Raw genomic sequence first — 17,509 nt, 5'->3', positions numbered from 1 at the left:
GGCTCAGAGATTTGTGAGAAATACAACTATAAAATGTAATTCAGACTGCCTCGTCCCACCTTATGCCGTACCGCTTTGGCAAATGCTTTATCAGCGCCATTCGCCTTAATCACATCTGAGAGTAATTCTTAATAAAACTCCTCACGCTAATTGTTCGCCATCACAGATACTGTTTGCTATACGGCCATGACGCGCAACTGATTTCCAAAATTCGTCTTCCTCCTGTGAGGATGGAACTCACGACTCCTGGTTTACTAGACCAGTGCTCTACCACTGAGCTAAAGAGGCGCGGCCTAGCGGAACATTTGCGTACTTCGTCCGTACGGTCGTCTGAATCTTCAGACTTCAGTTGACAACACTTCATATTTTTCACTAATATTTGCAGCTATTGCGACCCATTACTGCTTGGCTACACATCTGACACGTAGCCGATGTTCTCTCCAAACAAAATCACCTGCACTTCAGAACATGACTTTCACACATGTCTACAAAATCACCTTCACCTTCAAATACAGTTTTCTTGCGACTCATTGAGACGTAGGCAAATTTTAAAGTTGCTATTTCCATTACATCACGTTAATCAGAAAATCGGTAATTTACATCTGCAGTGGAGAAAAATTCCGTTCCGCCCAGCGAAGGGCTCGAACCCATGACCCTGTGATTAAGACTCTCATGCTCTACCGACTGAGCTAGCCGTGCTGCCTCGTTGGGTACCTCCTGGGTAGCAGATCACACAGTACTCGTTTGGGTTGGTTGGTCCCATACAGAATCTCTCCATGCTGCCTAATGTTTTCCTAACGTCACACTCGTCACGTACTTCACTTTTATTTCATATTCATTTCTGAGAGGTAAAGGAATTGCATGAAAATCTGCAGAGCTAGCGGCGTCAAAATTAACACACATACTTGACGTGACTCAAAAGCCGAACGAGTTACTTTCCGACGTTGTTTTAGATGTGCAAGTGCCAGTCAAACCTCGCGGTGAGGGCACTCTGCCGACCATTTCGCTAGTTAACACCGGTCTTGTTGTGTGTGTTTCAAGCTCAAGACCATCTCCAAGCACAAAATGGTCAACAGCAACATTCAGACGGTTTCGTACTGCACAATTGCTACATTAAAACGGTATGTTTGTTTCTCAGAACTGGAAAAACACGACCGTGACAGGACTCGAAACTGCAATCTTCGGATCCGAAGTCCGACGCCTTATCCATTAGGACACACGGTCACTGACGACCAAGTATTACTTATATACGATTCATCTCGAAACGCTCACACCCCCTGAGGAATTGTGTTTTCGTTCCACACAGCCGCTGCCCCTTACTCTTTCCCACCCATTCGTTACATTCAACCTCTTACGAGACCGACCAAACATAGACAGGAAAACAAGACCACACACTTTGCGCAATCGGAATCGATGGCAGGGTGTCCCTCGCCGCATTTGCTACGATGGCCATTTGCTACTTCTGCAGAAGCGGCGGCGACGACGACGACGACGACGACGACGACGACCTCGAGAGGCTCAGAGATTTGTGAGAAATACATCTATAAAATGTAATTCAGACTGCCTCGTCCCACCTTATGCCGTACCGCTTTGGCAAATGCTTTATCAGAGCCATTCGCCTTAATCACATCTGAGAGTAATTCTTAATAAAACTCCTCACGCTAATTGTTCGCCATCACAGATACTGTTTGCTATACGGCCATGGCGCGCAACTGATTTCCAAAATTCGTCTTCCTCCTGTGAGGATGGAACTCACGACTCCTGGTTTACTAGACCAGTGCTCTACCACTGAGCTAAAGAGGCGCGGCCTAGCGGAACTTTTGCGTACTTCGTCCGTACGGTCGTCTGAATCTTCAGAGTTCAGCTGACAACACTTCATATTTTTCACTATTATTTGCAGCTATTGCGACCCATTACTGCTTGGCTACACATCTGACACGTAGCCGATGTTCTCTCCAAACAAAATCACCTGCACTTCAGAACATGACTTTCACACATGTCTACAAAATCACCTTCACCTTCAAATACAGTTTTCTTGCGACTGATGGAGACGTAGGCAAATTTTAAAGTTGCTATTTCCATTACATCACGTTAATCAGAAAATCGGTAATTTACATCTGCAGCGGAGAAAAATTCCGTTCCGCCCAGGGTAGGGCTCGAACCCACGACCCTATGATTAAGAGACTCATGCTCTACCGACTGAGCTAGCCGTGCTGCCTCGTTGGGTACCTGCTGGGTAGCAGATCACACAGTACTCGTTTGGGTTGGTTGGTCCCATACAGAATCTCTCCATGCTGCCTAATGTTTTCCCAACGTCACACTCGTCACGTACTTCACTTTTATTTCATAATCATTTCTGAGAGGTAAAGGAATTGCATGACAATCTGCAGAGCTAGCGACGTCAAAATTAACACACATACTTGACGTGACTCAAAAGCCGAACGAGTTACTTTCCGACATTGTTTTAGATGTGCAAGTGCCAGTCAAACCTCGCGCTGAGGGCACTCTGCCGACCATTTCGCTAGTTAACACCGGTCTTGTTGTGTGTGATTCAAGCTCAAGACCATCTCCAAGCACAAAATGGTCAACAGCATCATTCAGAAGGTTTCGTACTGCACAATTGCTACATAAAAACGGTATGTTTGTTTTTCAGAACTGGAAAAACACGATCGTGACAGGATTCGAAAATGCAATCTTCGGATCCGAAATCCGACACCTTATCCATTAGCCCACACGGTCACTGAGGACCAAGTATAACTGATATACGACTCATTTCGAAACGCTCACACCCCCTGAGGAATTGCGTTTTCGTTCCACACAGCCGCTGCCCCTTACTCTTTCCCACCCATTCGTTACATTCAACCTCTTACGAGACGGACCAAACATAGAAAGGAAAACAAGACCACACACTTTGCGCAATCGGAATCGATGGCAGGGTGTCCCTCGCCGCATTTGCTACGATGGCCATTTGCTACTTCTGCAGAAGCGGCGGCGGCGACGACGACGACCTCAAGAGGCTAAGAGATTTGTGAGAAATACATCTATAAAATGTAATTCAGACTGCCTCGTCCCACCTTATGCCGTACCGCTTTGGCAAATGCTTTATCAGCGCCATTCGCCTTAATCACATCTGAGAGTAATTCTTAATAAAACGCCTCTCGCTAATTGTTCGCCATCACAGATACTGTTTGCTATACGGCCATGACGCGCAACTGATTTCCTAAATTCGTCTTCCTCCTGTGAGGATGGAACTCACGACTCCTGGTTTACTAGACCAGTGCTCTACCACTGAGCTAAAGAGGCGCGGCCTAGCGGAACTTTTGCGTACTTCGCCGCACGGTCGTCTGAATCATCAGACTTCAGCTGACAACACTTCATATTTTTGACTAATATTAGCAGCTATGGCGACCCATTACTCTTGGCTACACATCTGACACGTAGCCGATGTTCTCTCCAAACAAAACCACCTGCACTTCAGAACATGACTTTCACATGTCTACAAAATCACCTTCACCTTCAAATACAGTTTTCTTGCGACTGATTGAGACGTAGGCAAATTTTAAAGTTGCTATTTCCATTACATCACGTTAATCAGAAAATCGGTAATTTACATCTGCAGTGGAGAAAAATTCCGTTCAGCCCAGCGAAGGGCTCGAACCCACGACCCTGTGATTAAGAGTCTCTTGCTCTACCGACTGAGCTAGCCGTGCTGCCTCGTTGGGTACCTCCTGGGTAGCAGATCACACAGTACTCGTTTGGGTTGGTTGGTCCCATACAGAATCTCTCCATGCTGCCTAATGTTTTCCTAACGTCACACTCGTCACGTACTTCACTTTTATTACATAATCATTTCTGAGAGGTAAAGGAATTGCATGACAATCTGCAGAGCTAGCGGCGTCAAAATTAACACACATACTTGACGTGACTCAAAAGCCGAACGAGTTACTTTCCGACGTTGTTTTAGATGTGCAAGTGCCAGTCAAACCTCGCGGTGAGGGCACTCTGCCGACCATTTCGCTAGTTAACACCGGTCTTCTTGTGTGTGTTTCAAGCTCAAGACCATCTCCAAGCACAAAATGGTCAACAGCAACATTCAGACGGTTTCGTACTGCACAATTGCTACATTAAAACGGTATGTTTCTTTTTCAGAACTGGAAAAACACAACAATGACAGGATTCGAACCTGCAATTTTCAGATCCGAAGTCCGAAGCCTTATCCATTAGGCCACACGGTCACTGACGACCAAGTATAACTGATATACGACTCATCTCGAAACGCTGACACCCCCTGAGGAATTGTGTTTTCGTTCCACACAGCCGCTGCCCCTTACTCTTTCCCACCCATTCGTTACATTCAACCTCTTACGAGACCGACCAAACATAGACAGGAAAACAAGACCACACACTTTGCGCAATCGGAATCGATGGCAGGGTGTCCCTCGCCGCATTTGCTACGATGGCCATTTGCTACTTCTGCAGAAGCGGCGGCGGCGACGCCGACGACGACGACGACCGCGAGAGGCTCAGAGATTTGTGAGAAATACATCTATAAAATGTAATTCAGACTGCCTCGTCCCACCTTATGCCGTACCGCTTTGGCAAATGCTTTATCAGCGCCATTCGCCTTAATCACATCTGAGAGTAATTCTTAATAAAACTCCTCACGCTAATTGTTCGCCATCACAGATACTGTTTGCTATACGGCCATGACGCGCAACTGATTTCCAAAATTCGTCTTCCTCCTGTGAGGATGGAACTCACGACTCCTGGTTTACTAGACCAGTGCTCTACCACTGAGCTAAAGAGGGGCGGCCTAGCGGAACATTTGCGTACTTCGTCCGTACGGTCGTCTGAATCTTCAGACTTCAGCTGACAACACTTCATATTTTTGACTAATATTAGCAGCTATTGCGACCCATTACTGCTTGGCTACACATCTGACACGTAGCCGATGTTCTCTCCAAACAAAATCACCTGCACTTCAGAACATGACTTTCACACATGTCTACAAAATCACCTTCACCTTCAAATACAGTTTTCTTGCGACTGATGGAGACGTAGGCAAATTTTAAAGTTGCTATTTCCATTACATCACGGTAATCAGAAAATCGGTAATTTACATCTGCAGCGGAGAAAAATTCCGTTCCGCCCAGGGTAGGGCTCGAACCCTCGACCCTATGATTAAGAGACTCATGCTCTACCGACTGAGCTAGCCGTGCTGCCTCGTTGGGTACCTCCTGGGTAGCAGATCACACAGTACTCGTTTGGGTTGGTTGGTCCCATACAGAATCTCTCCATGCTGCCTAATGTTTTCCCAACGTCACACTCGTCACGTACTTCACTTTTATTTCATAATCATTTCTGAGAGGTAAAGGAATTGCATGACAATCTGCAGAGCTAGCGGCGTCAAAATTAACACACATACTTGACGTGACTCAAAAGCCGAACGAGTTACTTTCCGACGTTGTTTTAGATGTGCAAGTGCCAGTCAAACCTCGCGGTGAGGGCACTCTGCCGACCATTTCGCTAGTTAACACCGGTCTTCTTGTGTGTGTTTCAAGCTCAAGACCATCTCCAAGCACAAAATGGTCAACAGCAACATTCAGACGGTTTCGTACTGCACAATTGCTACATTAAAACGGTATGTTTGTTTCTCAGAACTGGAAAAACACGACCGTGACAGGATTCGAACCTGCAATCTTCGGATCCGAAGTCCGACGCCTTATCCATTAGGCAACACGGTCACTGACGACCGAGTATAACTTATATACGATTCATCTCGAAACGCTCACACCCCCTGAGGAATTGTGTTTTCGTTCCACACAGCCGCTGCCCCTTACTCTATCCCACCCATTCGTTACATTCAACCTCTTACGAGACCGACCAATCATAGACAGGAAAACAAGACCACACACTTTGCGCAATCGGAATCGATGGCAGGGTGTCCCTCGCCGCATTTGCTACGATGGCCATTTGCTACTTCTGCAGAAGCGGCGGCGGCGACGACGACGACGACAGCGAGAGGCTCAGCGATTTGTGAGAAATACATCTATAAAATGTAATTCAGACTGCCTCGTCCCACCTTATGCCGTACCGCTTTGGCAAATGCTTTATCAGCGCCATTCGCCTTAATCACATCTGAGAGTAATTCTTAATAAAACTCCTCACGCTAATTGTTCGCCATCACAGATACTGTTTGCTATACGGCCATGACGCGCAACTGATTTCCAAAATTCGTCTTCCTTCTGTGAGGATGGAACTCACGACTCCTGGTTTACTAGACCAGTGCTCTACCACTGAGCTAAAGAGGGGCGGCCTAGCGGAACTTTTGCGTACTTCGTCCGTACGGTCGTCCGAATCTTCAGACTTCAGCTGACAACACTTCATATTTTTGACTAATATTTGCAGCTATGGCGACCCATTACTGCTTGGCTACACATCTGACACGTAGCCGATGTTCTCTCCAAACAAAACCACCTGCACTTCAGAACATGACTTTCACATGTCTACAAAATCACCTTCACCTTCAAATACAGTTTTCTTGCGACTGATTGAGACGTAGGCAAATTTTAAAGTAGCTTTTTCCATTACATCACGTTAATCAGAAAATCGGTAATTTACATCTGCAGCGGAGAAAAATTCCGTTCCGCCAAGGGTAGGGCTCGAACCCACGACCCTATGATTAAGAGTCTCATGCTCTACCGACTGAGCTAGCCGTGCTGCCTCGTTGGGTACCTGCTGGGTAGCAGATCAACAGTACTCGTTTGGGTTGGTTGGTCCCATACAGAATCTCTCCATGCTGCCTAATGTTTTCCTAACGTCACACTCGTCACGTACTTCACTTTTATTTCATAATCATTTCTGAGAGGTAAAGGAATTGCATGACAATCTGCAGAGCTAGCGGCGTCAAAATTAACACACATACTTGACGTGACTCAAAAGCCGAACGAGTTACTTTCCGACGTTGTTTTAGATGTGCAAGTGCCAGTCAAACCTCGCGGTGAGGGCACTCTGCCGACCATTTCGCTAGTTAACACCGGTCTTCTTGTGTGTGTTTCAAGCTCAAGACCATCTCCAAGCACAAAATGGTCAACAGCAACATTCAGACGGTTTCGTACTGCACAATTGCTACATTAAAACGGTATGTTTGTTTTTCAGAACTTGAAAAACACGGCCGTGACAGGATTCAAACCTGCAATCTTCGGATCCGAAGTCCGACGCCTTATCCATTAGGCCACACGGTCACTAAAAACCAAGTATAACTTATATACGACTTATCTCGAAACGCTCACACCCCCTGAGGAATTATGTTTTCGTTCCACACAGCCGCTGCCCCTTACTCTTTCCCACCCATTCGTTACATTCAACCTCTTACGAGACCGACCAAACATAGACAGGAAAACAAGACCACACACTTTGCGCAATCGGAATCGATGGCAGGGTGTCCCTCGCCGCATTTGCTACGATGGCCATTTGCTAATTCTGCAGAAGCGGCGGCGGCGGCGGCGGCGGCGACGACGACGACGACGACGACGACGACCGCGAGAGGCTCAGACATTTGTGAGAAATACATCTATAAAATGTAATTCAGACTGCCTCGTCCCACCTTATGCCGTACCGCTTTGGCAAATGCTTTATCAGCGCCATTCGCCTTAATCACATCTGAGAGTAATTCTTAATAAAACGCCTCTCGCTAATTGTTCGCCATCACAGATACTGTTTGCTATACGGCCATGACGCGCAACTGATTTCCAAAATTCGTCTTCCTCCTGTAAGGATGGAACTCACGACTCCTGGTTTACTAGACCAGTACTCTACCACTGAGCTAAAGAGGCGCGGCCTAGTGGAACTTTTGCGTACTTCGCCGCACGGTCGTCTGAATCATCAGACTTCAGCTGACAACACTTCATATTTTTGACTAATATTAGCAGCTATGGCGACCCATTACTGCTTGGCTACACATCTGACACGTAGCCGATGTTCTCTCCAAACAAAATCACCTGCACTTCAGAACATGACTTTCACACATGTCTACAAAATCACCTTCACCTTCAAATACAGTTTTCTTGCGACTGATGGAGACGTAGGCAAATTTTAAAGTTGCTATTTCCATTACATCACGTTAATCAGAAAATCGGTAATTTACATCTGCAGCGGAGAAAAATTCCGTTCCGCCCAGGGTAGGGCTCGAACCCACGACCCCATGATTAAGAGTCTCATGCTCTACCGACTGAGCTAGCCGTGCTGCCTCGTTGGGTACCTGCTGGGTAGCAGATCACACAGTACTCGTTTGGGTTGGTTGGTCCCATACAGAATCTCTCCATGCTGCCTAATGTTTTCCTAACGTCACACTCGTCACGTACTTCACTTTTATTTCATAATCATTTCTGAGAGGTAAAGGAATTGCATGACAATCTGCAGAGCTAGCGGCGTCAAAATTAACACACATACTTGACGTGACTCAAAAGCCGAACGAGTTACTTTCCGACGTTGTTTTAGATGTGCAAGTGCCAGTCAAACCTCACGGTGAGGGCACTCTGCCGACCATTTCGCTAGTTAACACCGGTCTTCTTGTGTGTGTTTCAAGCTCAAGACCATCTCCAAGCACAAAATGGTCAACAGCAACATTCAGACGGTTTCGTACTGCACAATTGCTACATTAAAACGGTATGTTTGTTTCTCAGAACTGGAAAAATACGACCGTGACAGGATTCGAACCTGCAATCTTCGGATCCGAAGTCCGACGCCTTATCCATTAGGCCACACGGTCACTGACGACCAACTATAACTTATATACGATTCATCTCGAAATGCTCACACCCCCTGAGGAATTGTGTTTTCGTTCCACACAGCCGCTGCCCCTTACTCTTTCCCACCCATTCGTTACATTCAACCTCTTACGAGACCGACCAAACATAGACAGGAAAACAAGACCACACACTTTGCGCAATCGGAATCGATGGCAGGGTGTCCCTCGCCGCATTTGCTACGATGGCCATTTGCTACTTCTGCAGAAGCGGCGGCGGCGACGCCGACGACGACGACCGCGAGAGGCTCAGAGATTTGTGAGAAATACATCTATAAAATGTAATTCAGACTGCCTCGTCCCACCTTATGCCGTACCGCTTTGGCAAATGCTTTATCAGCGCCATTCGCCTTAATCACATCTGAGAGTAATTCTTAATAAAACGCCTCTCGCTAATTGTTCGCCATCACAGATACTGTTTGCTATACGGCCATGACGCGCAACTGATTTCCTAAATTCGTCTTCCTCCTGTGAGGATGGAACTCACGACTCCTGGTTTACTAGACCAGAGCTCTACCACTGAGCTAAAGAGGCGCGGCCTAGCGGAACTTTTGCGTACTTCGCCGCACGGTCGTCTGAATCATCAGACTTCAGCTGACAACACTTCATATTTTTCACTAATATTTGCAGCTATGGCGACCCATTACTGCTTGGCTACACATGTGACACTTAGCCGATGTTCTCTCCAAACAAAATCACCTGCACTTCAGAACACGACTTTCACACATGTCTACAAAATCACCTTCACCTTCAAATACAGCTTTCTTGCGACTGATTGAGACGTAGGCAAATTTTAAAGTTGCTATTTCCATTACATCACGTTAATCAGAAAATCGGTAATTTACATCTGCAGTGGAGAAAAATTCCATTCCGCCCAGCGAAGGGCTCGAACCCACGACCCTGTGATTAAGAGTCTCATGCTCTACCGACTGAGCTAGCCGTGCTGCCTCGTTGGGTACCTCCTGGGTAGCAGATCACACAGTACTCGTTTGGGTTGGTTGGTCCCATACAGAATCTCTCCATGCTGCCTAATGTTTTCCTAACGTCACACTCGTCACGTACTTCACTTTTATTACATACTCATTTCTGAGAGGTAAAGGAATTGCATGACAATCTGCAGAGCTAGCGGCGTCAAAATTAACACACATACTTGACGTGACTCAAAAGCCGAACGAGTTACTTTCCGACGTTGTTTTAGATGTGCAAGTGCCAGTCAAACCTCGCGGTGAGGGCACTCTGCCGACCATTTCGCTAGTTAACACCGGTCTTCTTGTGTGTGTTTCAAGCTCAAGACCATCTCCAAGCACAAAATGGTCAACAGCAACATTCAGACGGTTTCGTACTGCACAATTGCTACATTAAAACGGTATGTTTGTTTTTCAGAACTGGAAAAACACGACCGTGACAGGATTCGAACCTGCAATCTTCGGATCCGAAGTCCGACGCCTTATCCATTAGGACACACGGTCACTGACGACCAAGTATAACTTATATACGATTCATCTCGAAACGCTCACACCCCCTGAGGAATTGTGTTTTCGTTCCACACAGCCGCTGCCCCTTACTCTTTCCCACCCATTCGTTACATTCAACCTCTTACGAGACCGAACAAACATAGACAGGAAAACAAGACCACACACTTTGCGCAATCGGAATCGATGGCAGGGTGTCCCTCGCCGCATTTGCTACGATGGCCATTTGCTACTTCTGCAGAAGCGGCGGCGGCGACGCCGACGACGACGACGACCGCGAGAGGCTCAGAGATTTGTGAGAAATACAACTATAAAATGTAATTCAGACTGCCTCGTCCCACCTTATGCCGTACCGCTTTGGCAAATGCTTTATCAGCGCCATTCGCCTTAATCACATCTGAGAGTAATTCTTAATAAAACTCCTCACGCTAATTGTTCGCCATCACAGATACTGTTTGCTATACGGCCATGACGCGCAACTGATTTCCAAAATTCGTCTTCCTCCTGTGAGGATGGAACTCACGACTCCTGGTTTACTAGACCAGTGCTCTACCACTGAGCTAAACAGGCGCGGCCTAGCGGAACATTTGCGTACTTCGTCCGTACGGTCGTCTGAATCTTCAGACTTCAGTTGACAACACTTCATATTTTTCACTAATATTTGCAGCTATTGCGACCCATTACTGCTTGGCTACACATCTGACACGTAGCCGATGTTCTCTCCAAACAAAATCACCTGCACTTCAGTACATGACTTTCACACATGTCTACAAAATCACCTTCACCTTCAAATACAGTTTTCTTGCGACTGATTGAGACGTAGGCAAATTTTAAAGTTGCTATTTCCATTACATCACGTTAATCAGAAAATCGGTAATTTACATCTGCAGTGGAGAAAAATTCCGTTCCGCCCAGCGAAGGGCTCGAACCCATGACCCTGTGATTAAGACTCTCATGCTCTACCGACTGAGCTAGCCGTGCTGCCTCGTTGGGTACCTCCTGGGTAGCAGATCACACAGTACTCGTTTGGGTTGGTTGGTCCCATACAGAATCTCTCCATGCTGCCTAATGTTTTCCTAACGTCACACTCGTCACGTACTTCACTTTTATTTCATATTCATTTCTGAGAGGTAAAGGAATTGCATGAAAATCTGCAGAGCTAGCGGCGTCAAAATTAACACACATACTTGACGTGACTCAAAAGCCGAACGAGTTACTTTCCGACGTTGTTTTAGATGTGCAAGTGCCAGTCAAACCTCACGGTGAGGGCACTCTGCCGACCATTTCGCTAGTTAACACCGGTCTTCTTGTGTGTGTTTCAAGCTCAAGACCATCTCCAAGCACAAAATGGTCAACAGCAACATTCAGACGGTTTCGTACTGCACAATTGCTACATTAAAACGGTATGTTTGTTTCTCAGAACTGGAAAAACACGACCGTGACAGGATTCGAAACTGCAATCTTCGGATCCGAAGTCCGACGCCTTATCCATTAGGACACACGGTCACTGACGACCAAGTATAACTTACATACGATTCATCTCGAAACGCTCACACCCCCTGAGGAATTGTGTTTTCGTTCCACACAGCCGCTGCCCCTTACTCTTTCCCACCCATTCGTTACATTCAACCTCTTACGAGACCGACCAAACATAGACAGGAAAACAAGACCACACACTTTGCGCAATCGGAATCGATGGCAGGGTGTCCCTCGCCGCATTTGCTACGATGGCCATTTGCTACTTCTGCAGAAGCGGCAGCGACGACGACGACGACGACGACCTCGAGAGGCTCAGAGATTTGTGAGAAATACATCTATAAAATGTAATTCAGACTGCCTCGTCCCACCTTATGCCGTACCGCTTTGGCAAATGCTTTATCAGAGCCATTCGCCTTAATCACATCTGAGAGTAATTCTTAATAAAACTCCTCACGCTAATTGTTCGCCATCACAGATACTGTTTGCTATACGGCCATGACGCGCAACTGATTTCCAAAATTCGTCTTCCTCCTGTGAGGATGGAACTCACGACTCCTGGTTTACTAGACCAGTGCTCTACCACTGAGCTAAAGAGGCGCGGCCTAGCGGAACTTTTGCGTACTTCGTCCGTACGGTCGTCTGAATCTTCAGAGTTCAGCTGACAACACTTCATATTTTTCACTATTATTTGCAGCTATTGCGACCCATTACTGCTTGGCTACACATCTGACACGTAGCCGATGTTCTCTCCAAACAAAATCACCTGCACTTCAGAACATGACTTTCACACATGTCTACAAAATCACCTTCACCTTCAAATACAGTTTTCTTGCGACTGATGGAGACGTAGGCAAATTTTAAAGTTGCTATTTCCATTACATCACGTTAATCAGAAAATCGGTAATTTACATCTGCAGCGGAGAAAAATTCCGTTCCGCCCAGGGTAGGGCTCGAACCCACGACCCTATGATTAAGAGACTCATGCTCTACCGACTGAGCTAGCCGTGCTGCCTCGTTGGGTACCTGCTGGGTAGCAGATCACACAGTACTCGTTTGGGTTGGTTGGTCCCATACAGAATCTCTCCATGCTGCCTAATGTTTTCCCAACGTCACACTCGTCACGTACTTCACTTTTATTTCATAATCATTTCTGAGAGGTAAAGGAATTGCATGACAATCTGCAGAGCTAGCGGCGTCAAAATTAACACACATACTTGACGTGACTCAAAAGCCGAACGAGCTACTTTCCGACGTTGTTTTAGATGTGCAAGTGCCAGTCAAACCTCGCGGTGAGGGCACTCTGCCGACCATTTCGCTAGTTAACACCGGTCTTGTTGTGTGTGTTTCAAGCTCAAGACCATCTCCAAGCACAAAATGGTCAACAGCAACATTCAGACGGTTTCGTACTGCACAATTGCTACATTAAAACGGTATGTTTGTTTCTCAGAACTGGAAAAACACGACCGTGACAGGATTCGAACCTGCAATCTTCGGATCCGAAGTCCGACGCCTTATCCATTAGGCAACACGGTCACTGACGACCGAGTATAACTTATATACGATTCATCTCGAAACGCTCACACCCCCTGAGGAATTGTGTTTTCGTTCCACACAGCCGCTGCCCCTTACTCTATCCCACCCATTCGTTACATTCAACCTCTTACGAGACCGACCAAACATAGACAGGAAAACAAGACCACACACTTTGCGCAATCGGAATCGATGGCAGGGTGTCCCTCGCCGCATTTGCTACGATGGCCATTTGCTACTTCTGCAGAAGCGGCGGCGGCGACGACGACGACGACAGCGAGAGGCTCAGCGATTTGTGAGAAATACATCTATAAAATGTAATTCAGACTGCCTCGTCCCACCTTATGCCGTACCGCTTTGGCAAATGCTTTATCAGCGCCATTCGCCTTAATCACATCTGAGAGTAATTCTTAATAAAACGCCTCTCGCTAATTGTTCGCCATCACAGATACTGTTTGCTATACGGCCATGACGCGCAACTGATTTCCAAAATTCGTCTTCCTCCTGTAAGGATGGAACTCACGACTCCTGGTTTACTAGACCAGTGCTCTACCACTGAGCTAAAGAGGCGCGGCCTAGCGGAACTTTTGCGTACTTCGCCGCACGGTCGTCTGAATCATCAGACTTCAGCTGACAACACTTCATATTTTTGACTAATATTTGCAGCTATGGCGACCCATTACTGCTTGGATACACATCTGACACGTAGCCGATGTTCTCTCCAAACAAAACCACCTGCACTTCAGAACATGACTTTCACATGTCTACAAAATCACCTTCACCTTCAAATACAGTTTTCTTACGACTGATTGAGACGTAGGCAAATTTTAAAGTTCCTTTTTCCATTACATCACGTTAATCAGAAAATCGGTAATTTACATCTGCAGCGGAGAAAAATTCCGTTCCGCCCAGGGTAGGGCTCGAACCCACGACCCTATGATTAAGAGTCTCATGCTCTACCGACTGAGCTAGCCGTGCTGCCTCGTTGGGTACCTGCTGGGTAGCAGATCACACAGTACTCGTTTGGGTTGGTTGGTCCCATACAGAATCTCTCCATGCTGCCTAACGTTTTCCTAACGTCACACTCGTCACGTACTTCACTTTTATTTCATATTCATTTCTGAGAGGTAAAGGAATTGCATGACAATCTGCAGAGCTAGCGGCGTCAAAATTAACACACATACTTGACGTGACTCAAAAGCCGAACGAGTTACTTTCCGACGTTGTTTTAGATGTGCAAGTGCCAGTCAAACCTCGCGGTGAGGGCACTCTGCCGACCATTTCGCTAGTTAACACCGGTCTTCTTGTGTGTGTTTCAAGCTCAAGACCATCTCCAAGCACAAAATGGTCAACAGCAACATTCAGACGGTTTCGTAATGCACAATTGCTACATTAAAACGGTATGTTTGTTTTTCAGAACTGGAAAAACACGGCCGTGACAGGATTCGAACCTGCAATCTTCGGATCCGAAGTCCGACGCCTTATCCATTAGGCCACACGGTCACTGACAACCAAGTGTAACTTATATACGACTTATCTCGAAACGCTCAAACCCCCTGAGGAATTGTGTTTTCGTTCCACACAGCCGCTGCCCCTTACTCTTTCCCACCCATTCGTTACATTCAACCTCTTACGAGACCGACCAAACATAGACAGGAAAACAAGACCACACACTTTGCGCAATCGGAATCGATGGCAGGGTGTCCCTCGCCGCATTTGCTACGATGGCCATTTGCTACTTCTGCAGAAGCGGCGGCGGCGGCGACGACGACGACGACCGCGAGAGGCACAGAGATTTGTGAGAAATACATCTATAAAATGTAATTCAGACTGCCTCGTCCCACCTTATGCCGTACCGCTTTGGCAAATGCTTTATCAGCGCCATTCGCCTTAATCACATCTGAGAGTAATTCTTAATAAAACTCCTCACGCTAATTGTTCGCCATCACAGATACTGTTTGCTATACGGCCATGACGCGCAACTGATTTCCAAAATTCGTCTTCTTCCTGTGAGGATGGAACTCACGACTCCTGGTTTACTAGACCAGTGCTCTACCACTGAGCTAAAGAGGGGCGGCCTAGCGGAACTTTTGCGTACTTCGTCCGTACGGTCGTCTGAATCTTCAGACTTCAGCTGACAACACTTCATATTTTTCACTAATATTTGCAGCTATGGCGACCCATTACTGCTTGGATACACATCTGACACGTAGCCGATGTTCTCTCCAAACAAAACCACCTGCACTTCAGAACATGACTTTCACATGTCTACAAAATCACCTTCACCTTCAAATACAGTTTTCTTGCGACTGATTGAGACGTAGGCAAATTTTATAGTAGCTTTTTCCATTACATCACGTTAATCAGAAAATCGGTAATTTACATCTGCAGCGGAGAAAAATTCCGTTCCGCCCAGGGTAGGGCTCGAACCCACGACCCTATGATTAAGAGTCTCATGCTCTACCGACTGAGCTAGCCGTGTTGCCTCGTTGGGTACCTCCTGGGTAGCAGATCACACAGTACTCGTTTGGGTTGGTTGGTCCCATACAGAATCTCTCCATGCTGCCTAATGTTTTCCTAACGTCACACTCGTCACGTACTTCACTTTTATTTCATAATCATTTCTGAGAGGTAAAGGAATTGCATGACAATCTGCAGAGCTAGCGGCGTCAAAATTAACACACATACTTGACGTGACTCAAAAGCCGAACGAGTTACTTTCCGACGTTGTTTTAGATGTGCAAGTGCCAGTCAAACCTCGCGGTGAGGGCACTCTGCCGACCATTTCGCTAGTTAACACCGGTCTTCTTGTGTGTGTTTCAAGCTCAAGACCATCTCCAAGCACAAAATGGTCAACAGCAACATTCAGACGGTTTCGTACTGCACAATTGCTACATTAAAACGGTATGTTTGTTTTTCAGAACTTGAAAAACACGGCCGTGACAGGATTCAAACCTGCAATCTTCGGATCCGAAGTCCGACGCCTTATCCATTAGGCCATACGGTCACTAAAAACCAAGTATAACTTATATACGACTTATCTCGAAACGCTCACACCCCCTGAGGAATTATGTTTTCGTTCCACACAGCCGCTGCCCCTTACTCTTTCCCACCCATTCGTTACATTCAACCTCTTACGAGACCGACCAAACATAGACAGGAAAACAAGACCACACACTTTGCGCAATCGGAATCGATGGCAGGGTGTCCCTCGCCGCATTTGCTACGATGGCCATTTGCTAATTCTGCAGAAGCGGCGGCGGCGGCGACGACGACGACGACGACGACGACGACGACGACGACCGCGAGAGGCTCAGACATTTGTGAGAAATACATCTATAAAATGTAATTCAGAATGCCTCGTCCCACCTTATGCCGTACCGCTTTGGCAAATGCTTTATCAGCGCCATTCGCCTTAATCACATCTGAGAGTAATTCTTAATAAAACGCCTCTCGCTAATTGTTCGCCATCACAGATACTGTTTGCTATACGGCCATGACGCTCAACTGATTTCCAAAATTCGTCTTCCTCCTGTAAGGATGGAACTCACGACTCCTGGTTTACTAGACCAGTACTCTACCACTGAGCTAAAGAGGCGCGGCCTAGCGGAACTTTCGCGTACTTCGCCGCACGGTCGTCTGAATCATCAGACTTCAGCTGACAACACTTCATATTTTTGACTAATATTAGCAGCTATGGCGACCCATTACTGCTTGGCTACACATCTGACACGTAGCCGATGTTCTCTCCAAACAAAATCACCTGCACTTCAGAACATGACTTTCACACATGTCTACAAAATCACCTTCACCTTCAAATACAGTTTTCTTGCGACTGATGGAGACGTAGGCAAATTTTAAAGTTGCTATTTCCATTACATCACGTTAATCAGAAAATCGGTAATTTACATCTGCAGCGGAGAAAAATTCCGTTCCGCCCAGGGTAGGGCTCGAACCCACGACCCCATGATTAAGAGACTTATGCTCTACCGACTGAGCTAGCCGTGCTGCCTCGTTGGGTACCTGCTGGGTAGCAGATCACACAGTACTCGTTTGGGTTGGTTGGTCCCATACAGAATCTCTCCATGCTGCCTAATGTTTTCCTAACGTCACACTCGTCACGTACTTCACTTTTATTTCATAATCATTTCTGAGAGGTAAAGGAATTGCATGACAATCTGCAGAGCTAGCGGCGTCAAAATTAACACACATACTTGACGTG

At 46.6% G+C, this 17,509-nt stretch overlaps 13 non-coding genes across 13 annotated transcripts; all 13 read right to left on the bottom strand.

The window, feature by feature from the left end:
- Positions 1-216: 216 nt before the first annotated feature.
- On the bottom strand, positions 217-288 carry Trnat-agu (transfer RNA threonine (anticodon AGU)). Its single transcript has one exon. It is a non-coding gene; the product is annotated as a tRNA-Thr (tRNA).
- Positions 289-1,731: 1,443 nt separating this feature from the next.
- On the bottom strand, positions 1,732-1,803 carry Trnat-agu (transfer RNA threonine (anticodon AGU)). The gene has a single exon. It is a non-coding gene; the product is annotated as a tRNA-Thr (tRNA).
- A 1,428-nt stretch (positions 1,804-3,231) lies between these two features.
- On the bottom strand, positions 3,232-3,303 carry Trnat-agu (transfer RNA threonine (anticodon AGU)). The gene has a single exon. It is a non-coding gene; the product is annotated as a tRNA-Thr (tRNA).
- A 1,433-nt stretch (positions 3,304-4,736) lies between these two features.
- Positions 4,737-4,808, bottom strand: Trnat-agu (transfer RNA threonine (anticodon AGU)). The gene has a single exon. It is a non-coding gene; the product is annotated as a tRNA-Thr (tRNA).
- An 863-nt stretch (positions 4,809-5,671) lies between these two features.
- Trnar-ucg (transfer RNA arginine (anticodon UCG)) lies at positions 5,672-5,744 on the bottom strand. Its single transcript has one exon. It is a non-coding gene; the product is annotated as a tRNA-Arg (tRNA).
- A 1,427-nt stretch (positions 5,745-7,171) lies between these two features.
- Positions 7,172-7,244, bottom strand: Trnar-ucg (transfer RNA arginine (anticodon UCG)). Its single transcript has one exon. It is a non-coding gene; the product is annotated as a tRNA-Arg (tRNA).
- Positions 7,245-8,697: 1,453 nt separating this feature from the next.
- Positions 8,698-8,770, bottom strand: Trnar-ucg (transfer RNA arginine (anticodon UCG)). Its single transcript has one exon. It is a non-coding gene; the product is annotated as a tRNA-Arg (tRNA).
- A 498-nt stretch (positions 8,771-9,268) lies between these two features.
- Positions 9,269-9,340, bottom strand: Trnat-agu (transfer RNA threonine (anticodon AGU)). Its single transcript has one exon. It is a non-coding gene; the product is annotated as a tRNA-Thr (tRNA).
- A 337-nt stretch (positions 9,341-9,677) lies between these two features.
- Trnak-cuu (transfer RNA lysine (anticodon CUU)) lies at positions 9,678-9,750 on the bottom strand. The gene has a single exon. It is a non-coding gene; the product is annotated as a tRNA-Lys (tRNA).
- Positions 9,751-10,202: 452 nt separating this feature from the next.
- Positions 10,203-10,275, bottom strand: Trnar-ucg (transfer RNA arginine (anticodon UCG)). The gene has a single exon. It is a non-coding gene; the product is annotated as a tRNA-Arg (tRNA).
- A 2,007-nt stretch (positions 10,276-12,282) lies between these two features.
- Positions 12,283-12,354, bottom strand: Trnat-agu (transfer RNA threonine (anticodon AGU)). Its single transcript has one exon. It is a non-coding gene; the product is annotated as a tRNA-Thr (tRNA).
- An 863-nt stretch (positions 12,355-13,217) lies between these two features.
- Positions 13,218-13,290, bottom strand: Trnar-ucg (transfer RNA arginine (anticodon UCG)). Its single transcript has one exon. It is a non-coding gene; the product is annotated as a tRNA-Arg (tRNA).
- A 1,427-nt stretch (positions 13,291-14,717) lies between these two features.
- On the bottom strand, positions 14,718-14,790 carry Trnar-ucg (transfer RNA arginine (anticodon UCG)). Its single transcript has one exon. It is a non-coding gene; the product is annotated as a tRNA-Arg (tRNA).
- Between the last annotated feature and the right edge of the window lie 2,719 nt (positions 14,791-17,509).

Source organism: Schistocerca gregaria, chromosome 11, assembly GCF_023897955.1.
Source record: "Schistocerca gregaria isolate iqSchGreg1 chromosome 11, iqSchGreg1.2, whole genome shotgun sequence".
Taxonomy (NCBI): Eukaryota; Metazoa; Arthropoda; class Insecta; order Orthoptera; family Acrididae; genus Schistocerca; species Schistocerca gregaria.
This window is presented reverse-complemented; position numbering and strand designations above follow the sequence as displayed.